This window comes from Thamnophis elegans, chromosome 7 (genome assembly GCF_009769535.1).
Source record: "Thamnophis elegans isolate rThaEle1 chromosome 7, rThaEle1.pri, whole genome shotgun sequence".
Classification (NCBI taxonomy): domain Eukaryota; kingdom Metazoa; phylum Chordata; class Lepidosauria; order Squamata; family Colubridae; genus Thamnophis; species Thamnophis elegans.
Window position 1 is genome coordinate 21,778,012 of NC_045547.1, and position 8,954 is coordinate 21,786,965.

Genomic DNA, 8,954 nt, shown 5'->3' on the forward strand with positions numbered 1-8,954 from the left:
TGTGTGTGTGTGCGTGTGTGTTTGAAAAGGCAACGTGGCTCTGCATGCAATCAAACTTTTTGAATTCCTCCCCCTCCCTCCAACCCACACACGTACCTTTTCCAGCTGTTTCAGAGAGCATTTCAACTCTGCTCTTGCCTGCCATCATGAAAAGAAAAAAAAATGTAAAAGGAAAAAAGCATGAGCTGAGGTCAGGCTGGACTAATTGCTGCCAGAGCCTCTAAAAAGCCTCTAAAAATGCCCTCTACAGGAAGCAGGAGAACGATGTGCCTCCTCTACGTAAGGAATTTTTCGGCTTTTAACCCTTGCTTAGCTCTGCTCGAGTGATCATAAAGTCAGACTAGATGAGGCACCTCTTTCTCCTGCCGCCTCCTGTAGAGGGCATTTTTAGAGGCTTTTTTAAACAGTTAAGCAGAGTCATCCATGGTGACTCTGGCAGCAACTAGCTCAGCCTTTTTCCTTTTACATTTTTTTTCTTTTCAAGATGACAGTGGTGAGGCTCAGCCTCCCTGCCTCCCCTGACTGCACGTCCCTGGATTGTACCCAGTACAATTGTACCCATTTAGCTACCTTTGTCTAAAACAGGTACAGTACATAGAGAATCTTTAGCCTGTAGATCTCCAATCCCACCTCTTAAGGTTCTGAACCCAAGCACGCTCTATTTCTGTTTGGTTTGGCACATCTTTCCATAATACTTTTGATGTCCTGTTTTGCTTCTTCTTTTAATTCTATAATGCCGTGATGGCATGCAAAATGAAATGTACTCTAGACGTGCAAGATTCTGTTAATGTAGAATTAGTCCTGGTCTTGCATCCTTTCTGGACTGTTTAGACTGACATCAGTTGCAAATCACAAAGTACATTTCTCCCCCATCACTTTTACAATCCAAGAAACTAGGCAGGGTCTTCCAAGGTGTTTGCCGTGTCTATATTCCTTCTGCAGATAAGCTGCCCCTTGTACTACCGTTCCCCTGGCTGTGGCCCTTCCCCATGTCTCCCAAGGTCATTCCCTCTTACTATTGCAGATGCTTTGCCCCAGCTTTGGCTGGTGGGTCAGTTTGTTATATCTAATTGCCCATCTCTGTGAGCAAGATGGACAGCCTCTAAATTTGATAAATAAATTATTATACTTAATCTTATTCGAGCTACTAGAGAACTTTACAGAAATCAAAGAGAAAATATTCAATTCAAATAAGATAAAGGTGAATTTCAAAACACCATTTGTGCCCAATCTAAAAGAATGTTAAGGGGAGAAATATTCCTCTATGACAAATGTAAGATTTCACTGCAGCCTTCCAGATTTACTTGATGCATTTCCAGGGGTGAAATGCTACCAGTTCGGACCGGTTTACCCAAACCGGTAGTAAAAAAAATGCTACTGGTTCAGGTGGACCAGTATTTATAACAATCAGCTGCGATGCACAATTTATATTAGCTAGAAATCAGGATCTCCCACTTTCTAGCTAATCTAAATCGTGTGGCACAGTGGATTCCCCCTGGCGATTCTACTTACCTTTGCAGGCACGCTTAGTAGCAGGCTCCGCCCATCCGCCCGGATGTCATCACGTACATTTTTGATGCTCTGCACATGTGCATGTGCTTGCGCGGAAGTGGCATATGCACTCACATTTGTGAACCGGTAGCGAAGGTAAGTAGATTTTGCCCTCGTGCAATTCTTTCTATTTCCAGAAAAGTCATAACTGGCTGGGGATACCAATAGATATATGTGAGCTCTTTGAGGTAGGCCAGATCAAGCAATGGATACCAAGAATGCTACATCATTGTTGTAGGATACATTAATGTCCTTCAAAGCCCGAGTCTCTGCCCCATTTTATACTGAACAAAATTAAGGAGGGGGAGTGAGAATTTTGAGATTCTTTCTCACACTTCCTTTTATCTCTGGTCTTCTTATTTTACCTTCCTCATTTTTCATTCTTCAAAATTTCCATTGTACTGTACTGTACTTCCTTTGTACTGTAGCCCAATATATCCGAAGGAACTGAGTTGGTGAAGGTTAAGCCATTGAAAGAATTCAAAATAGAAGCAAAAGTAAGATCTGTCTCAAAGAGAAAAAGTACAGAGTTTAGCAATTACATCAAGATTGGACCAACAAACAGATGCATTAAAAGCAGTTGGAAATTCCCTCTGAATAATTCATGAGAGAACAATAATTCCTTGGGCATGAATATCTTGGACGTAGTGCATGGGTGGCTGCAAGTAAGGGACAGGGTGCCTTGTTTCCCAACAGAATATCTGTCACCATGTCAAGAATGCCCTTTATAAGAATATTAAGAATTTGCAGAATCATAGTAAAGGCTTCTCTAATTCAGGTTCACCTTTCTCACAGTGACCAGTAAGTCAGTAATAGGATGTAAGACTAGTGGTGAAATCTAATCCCCCCCACTGGTTCTGTGAGCATTGCTTAGGGGGGGATGTGACTGGATGGGTGTGGCCGCCTTTTTTCCCCACTTTCAGCTATATAGTTTTTCAGCTTTTTAAAGCATTTTCTCCCTGCCGGTTCACCCTCTTTTATTTCCTCTGGGAGGGCCATTCATCGTACCTGTGGCCTTACTCCCAATTCGACCCCTGTTCTTTTCAGCTGTTCCCTTCATCTGGCAACTCTGTGCATGTGCACACTGGGAACAGGCTCCAGCTGTCCGCCTGCCTCACTGATGTCTGCCTCTGAAGGCAGCTTCAGAGCATTACGGCATATGGCTCTGGCCCCCTCTCCGCTTCCGACACAAAGCCTTCATCAGAGCCTTCCCCAGACTCCAGGACTAGCCCATGTTCCTCCCCAACCTCCTCACTGTCCAAACACAAGCATTAGTTGTATTCTGAACCTGGTTCACACATTGTTCTATGATGGGATTGGCTTGATGTTTTCCTGGGGTATTAAAACAAAGTCTGCCGATTGTAGTTTACTTAGTGAGTCATTGTTAAATTGTGAAAGCTTCCAAATGTTTTGGACAATTCCCATTAACTTAGCCACAAAAGCTAGTGACAAAGAACTATGTAGTCCCAAACTTGGAAGGAAGGACTATCCTTTTATAAAACTATCTAGGTCTGTAGCCATCTATGTATCCTGCTGACCCCAAACTGTTATTTAACTGTATCATATTCCTTTTCCCTTTCAATCAAATAGTACTCATTTAGATTCATCACCCAACCATACACATTTCATTTCTCTTGAATCTGACATCATTTAGTTTTGTGGATGGCCTCAGGTTCAGAAGCTTAGGGAATCATTTTTAATTAAATCAGCTCAGTGGCCTGCCACTGGCTCTCCAGAGCTATGGATAGTATGGAAATTGTTAGGTAAACTCCCCGTTGGGAGAGCGAATGCGTTCAGAGAAGTATTGTGAGAGTTGTGTTGGAGAACACACAAACCAGCATACAAAGACACTGTAGTTTAAATAGGCTTTTACTTTCGTGGAAATAGAGGTATCAGAGTCCATCAAACAATTCAAATCATACATGGATAAGACAGTCAGTCATCAATGTCTTTCAGTTAAGGGATAATCCAAATAACATAGTCCATAATCATACAAACAGTCCGGTACACAAAGTTTGCTAGCAGTTGCAAAACTTACAATAGCTCACGCTGATCACAGTACGGCACTTCTAATAGCCAGCTTTCACTCAGATCAGATCAGCATCTAACAGTGATTCTGGCTCCATCTTATGGCCGATTGAGGAAACAGCAACCAATCACATTTACAGCATGATTTAAAGAAACAGGTACAGCATTGTTACATGATTTATGTATTGCCAACCCAACCGTTAGATTATATTCCTAACAGAAATGTTTGCCATTGACCAAAAGGAATTGCATCCTGAGAGTCATTAACAAGCAAAGGTGGAAAAGCATAAAAACAATTTCATGCATCCTGTCTCAAATGCACCTGCAACAACAGAGCTGGCTGAGAACTGCTTTACTGCTAGGGGTTACCATCCGATGAAATACAAGCCAAATATTATTTTTAGTCAGGGCTTAGAGATGTCAGAAAATTCCTGTAGGAGGACTGGATTGAAGATTAAGGGAAAGGAGAGTCCATAGCCCTAAGGATATGTATAATTCTAAAGTTATTTATATGTACAGTAGGATAGAAAGAAGAAGTCTCATTCATTTCATCATTGCTGGCAGAAAGTCCCAACTGAGTTGCTTCACTCAGTAGAATAAAAATATCCCAAAGAACAGCTGAAGCTAAGGATGAAGGAAAAATTCTATTTAAAAACAAGTCCACTGCATTCTCCTACAAGTTTTGTATTTCTCACTCTCCCCCTCCCCATTTAAAGCAATATCATTTGCATGGATATGTATTTGGTGGACTTTATCAAAGCAGTACAACTGTACCTGTAGCTTATTTTCCCTACCCAAACCCTATTGTTTATGAATATTATAATGATTGCTATAGTAACGTTAGATCAAATAAACAGCAGGTTATGAATGGAGGTGGAAAAAAATACAGTACATAGAAAGGAAAGAATCTTTTTTAATAAAATATTCTTACTTTTCAGATATTTGCCATGTTTCCCCACCACTCAGCTAATCAGTTATCAGTTGAGCACCAAGTGAGAGAGAATCAGTATATTTGCTACCAAAAATTAGGACACTGATCTTAATAGGAATGCGTGGAAACTATTTTAATACATTCTGCTTTAAAGGGTTTTTATAACAACCAATAAAGCTTAAAGCCAATATAATCATTGTGGTTGGTTTCCACATCATATTCAACCATCATTTGTCAAATCGTTGGATTTGCACTATATACTATATACTAAATATACTATATACTAAAATATGATGGACAAGCCAAAATTTCTGATTTTGCACAAAGTGCTTTCACAGTAGTCCATATTCCACATCCTTTCAATTAAAGAATGCCATCTTAGAGCCTTGGTGGCGCAGTGGTTAGAATGCAGTATTGCAGGCTAATTCTGCCCACTGCCAGCAGTTCAATCCTGACCGGCTCAAGGTTGACTCAGCCTTCCATGCTTCCAAGGTCAATAAAACGAGGACCAAGATTGTTGGGGGCAATAGGTTGACTGTAAACCATTCAGAGAGGGCTGTTAAGCACTATAAAGCAGTATATAAGTCTAAGTGATATTGCTAAATGATATCTTATGGGATCCTGGAAGTATGAGTGCAGCACCTTCCTGTTCTGACCTAGGCTTCCCAAGAGCATGAAGCAAACCCCTTGTCCCAACAAAAAACCCTTTTATTAATTTTCTGTGAATGCTGCTCATTCACATCCAGCAAAGTCTTTTGAGGGAGGATTTACAGTCACAGATCTTATCTGGCTGGGAGAGCTGCCAGACTGATATTTTCAAAACTTGGCAAGGAGTCTCTGAGAGTCGTGAACCAATTAAGCGAACTAATTGTCTCCTCCAAACTCCACTCCGCTTTCGCTCCTCTTTTATTTCCTCTGGGAGGGCCGTTCATCATCCACCTGTGGCCTTACTCCCAAGTCGACCCCTGTTCTTTAGCTGTTCCCTTCATCTGGCAACTCTGCGCGTGCACACACTGAAAACAGGCTCCAGCTGTTCGTCTGCCTCACTAATGTTTGACTCTGAAGGCAGCTGATAACTGACATACTGCTCTGGCCCCCTCTCTGCCTCTGACACAGAGCCCTCATCAGAGCCTTTCCCAGACTCCAGGACTAACCCATGTTCCTCCTCAACATCTTCACTGTCTGAATCTGCTGCCAGCTCTGCTGGCTGCTAGCAGGCCACAACACTGCCCTCTGGAAGCCATACTTCCCAAAATTAGATTGGCCCCAACCCTGTTGGCCTTTCATAAAACACTGGAGACCTGAATGTAGTCCAGGTCTGGGTTTAGAAGTTACAGAGCCCATTGAGATAATTTTTGATTGTTTATCTGATTTAAACCCATTTTTATTTAATTAAAAGTCTGCTGTTAAATTTTGATCGCAAGCCATTCTATTGAATTTCAATAGTAGCAGAGTGGGACAAGATAAAATCATGATACCTCTCCAGGACTGCAGCCTTAATAATATCGGCCCAAATAATCCATAGGAAACCTGGAGAAATCCTACTAAAGCTATAGCAATAGCACTTAGATGTATATACTGCTTTACAGTGCTTTACAGCCCTCTCTAAGCGGTTTACAGAGTCAGCATATTGACCCCACAATTTGAGTCCTCATTTTACCCACCTTGGAAGGATGGAAGGCTGAGTCAACCTTGAGCCTGATGAGATTCGAACTGCCAAATTGCAGGCAGCTGGCAGTCAGCAGAAGTAGCCTGCAGTACAAGGTGGCGCAGGAGAGCCGAGGTGGCGCAATGGTTAAATGCAGCACTGCAGGCTACTTCAGCTGACTGCAGTTCTGCAGTTCGGCTGTTCAAATCTCACCAGCTCAGGGTTGACTCAGCCTTCCATCCTTCCGAGGTGAGTAAAATGAGGACCCAGATTGTTGTTGGGGGCAATATGCTGACTCTGTAAACCGCTTAGAGAGGGATGAAAGCCCTATGAAGCAGTATATAAGTCTAACTGCTATTGCTATTGCTATTACTGCACTCACACCACCATGGCTCATATACATATTGATATCATTGCACAAATGCCATCATGAGATGGGTATGAGATACCCATTAAGAGACACCCAAATTTTGACCAAAAGGATGCTGTGATGTTCATGAGGGCAAGGATGGTTGTAAGTCAGATTGTCAGTAAGTTTGAATAGTCACTAAATGAATGGCTTTAGTCAAGATCTACTTGTAATTGCTGAGTATTCTGAAAACTCATTGCACTGAATATTGGAGCATTGCTAAACCTGCCCTGAGAAATGTATAGGCCTTGAGTTCTAGGAGTTTAGGATTTTTTTTACAGCAGAGGAGTGGGCAATCTGGAGCCAAAGAGGCACATAAATCCTTCCTTTAATTTTCTTTTTAAACAGACACTGTGACTAGATTAATAGAACATTCTTTGTAACAGTCTAGAAATGTTTCCTTAAGATGTTGTGCAAACCCAGGTCATGTGATTATTTCAAAATTCTGTGTGTCATACAAACACAAGTAAACAGAACTGAATCTTGAAACTTGAAACTTATTTATCAGGCAATGAGCCCCCAGTACATTCAGCAGGACGTCTATATACAAATAAAATATCTACGAAGTTCAGTTTAACTGCTGATGACTAGATGGGCACAACCGTGGTGATTTCTTAGCAGCTATAAGGCTTGTCATTATTTTTGTCAAGGCTATTTTTTAAAATTGCCCAACTAGCCTGTAGCTCTGGGATTTCCTGGTGCTGTTTTTATCATTCATTCATTTATCCAATTTAGGAGCCACCCAAATCCACATAAGTCATTTTGTATCCAAATATGGATTGGATTGAACTCCATTTGGAGTTTTTAGATCAGTCAATGTCATCCCTGTGCAGGGGCCATGCTAATCTCTGTATTGTTCCAATTTTAGTACATGTTGCAGCTGGTTATATTTTTTTAGGCTTATCTTTAGGTTATTTCATTATATAGTTTTTGTTTTTTTTGGATGGCTTAGTACATTGTTTATATATTTTTGCTTTAGAATAAGAAACTACTGTATTATATTTTGTACCAGTGTTAAAAGAAATGTGGAAGTCATTCTGCTTGAATTTCTTTTCCTTTCTTTTCTCTTGCCAGTTTTTATGATATGATATGATAGCTTTATTGTTTAGTCTATAGGCCATATCAAAGCACAAGGTTAAAACACATATCGCCAATAAAATCTTAAAGAGTAAGGTAAAGTACAATAGTTATAGGATAAAATACAATACAACACACACACACACACACACACACACACACATATATATATATGTGAATAAAATGACATAAAATTATATTTCAGATGTCACCTTTACTATCTACCCCAATCAGTCCCACATATGCAGATCTCAACCAAACCATTTTCTTTAAGTACTGTGCAGTGTTAAATGTTATTTTCAGGTTCTGGCCATACATAGTAAGTTGTTTTGATACGGGGATCCCAATGGGTCATTCATTTGGTATATAGACCAAGGTACCTGTCTCTCACCCCCTTATACAAGCAACAATCAGATAGGATGTGAGCCAGGTTTTCTACCTTTGCCGCTCCGCAAGTGCAGAGATGCTCATTGTAGGTTATAGAATGGAATCTCCCATATCTGACCATTGTATCAAGCTGTTCGAATCTTGCTCGCATAAATATCTCCCTAAGATGTTTTGGCGGTTGTAACTTCAAATAGCTGTCTACTTGAAAAGTATGTTTGTATTTGCTCAGCCATTTCAGGTTACCTACCTTATTAGGATAGCTATATCATTTTGTGCTTCTCTATCCTTAATTCTTTGGGCAGCTCTTTTTTTGAATTGTTCTCCTGTTATGCAAGAGACAGGAAGGCCGAAGCTTCTTACAAAATTTGTTAGTTTGCCACTTTTTAGTTTTTCTCTCCTTTGATTCCGTGTTCCCCTCCTTTTTAATTTTTGTTAATTTGCATTTTATCTTTCTTTGAAACTTAATGAACTTGGTTTAGATCAGCCAAAGTCAGCTAAATGCAGATCCCTGTTCTGACATAGACATATAAACATTTCCCTATTAAAATGACAAAAAGCCTTGACATTAACAAAATGCACAGCCTTGGCTATTGAAGCCTTTCTCCTTGAATTCAAAGCAATCATATTCATTCCATCAGCAGCCACAAATATTGTGACGTACAAGGCTGCCATCCTGCACAAGCAGGCCCATTTGCCTCACTGAATTCAATGGGCCTTATTCACTTTATTAATTTACAGCTAGATTCACCTCTTACCTTTAGATTGTCATGGAGAGAAACTATCTGTACAGTTGCTAAGGGTTCATTGGCATATCCAGCACATGATGGAGTGACTTTCAGCCAACCTACCTCACAGGACTGTTGTTGTTATGAGGAAGACAGGAGGCAGGAGTATTAGGTATGTTTCCACTTCAAGTTATATAT

General features: G+C 40.5%; 1 pseudogene; it reads right to left on the bottom strand.

Annotated features, from left to right (window-relative positions):
* Positions 1–7,354: 7,354 nt before the first annotated feature.
* LOC116511924 lies at positions 7,355–7,455 on the bottom strand (annotated as a pseudogene).
* Between the last annotated feature and the right edge of the window lie 1,499 nt (positions 7,456–8,954).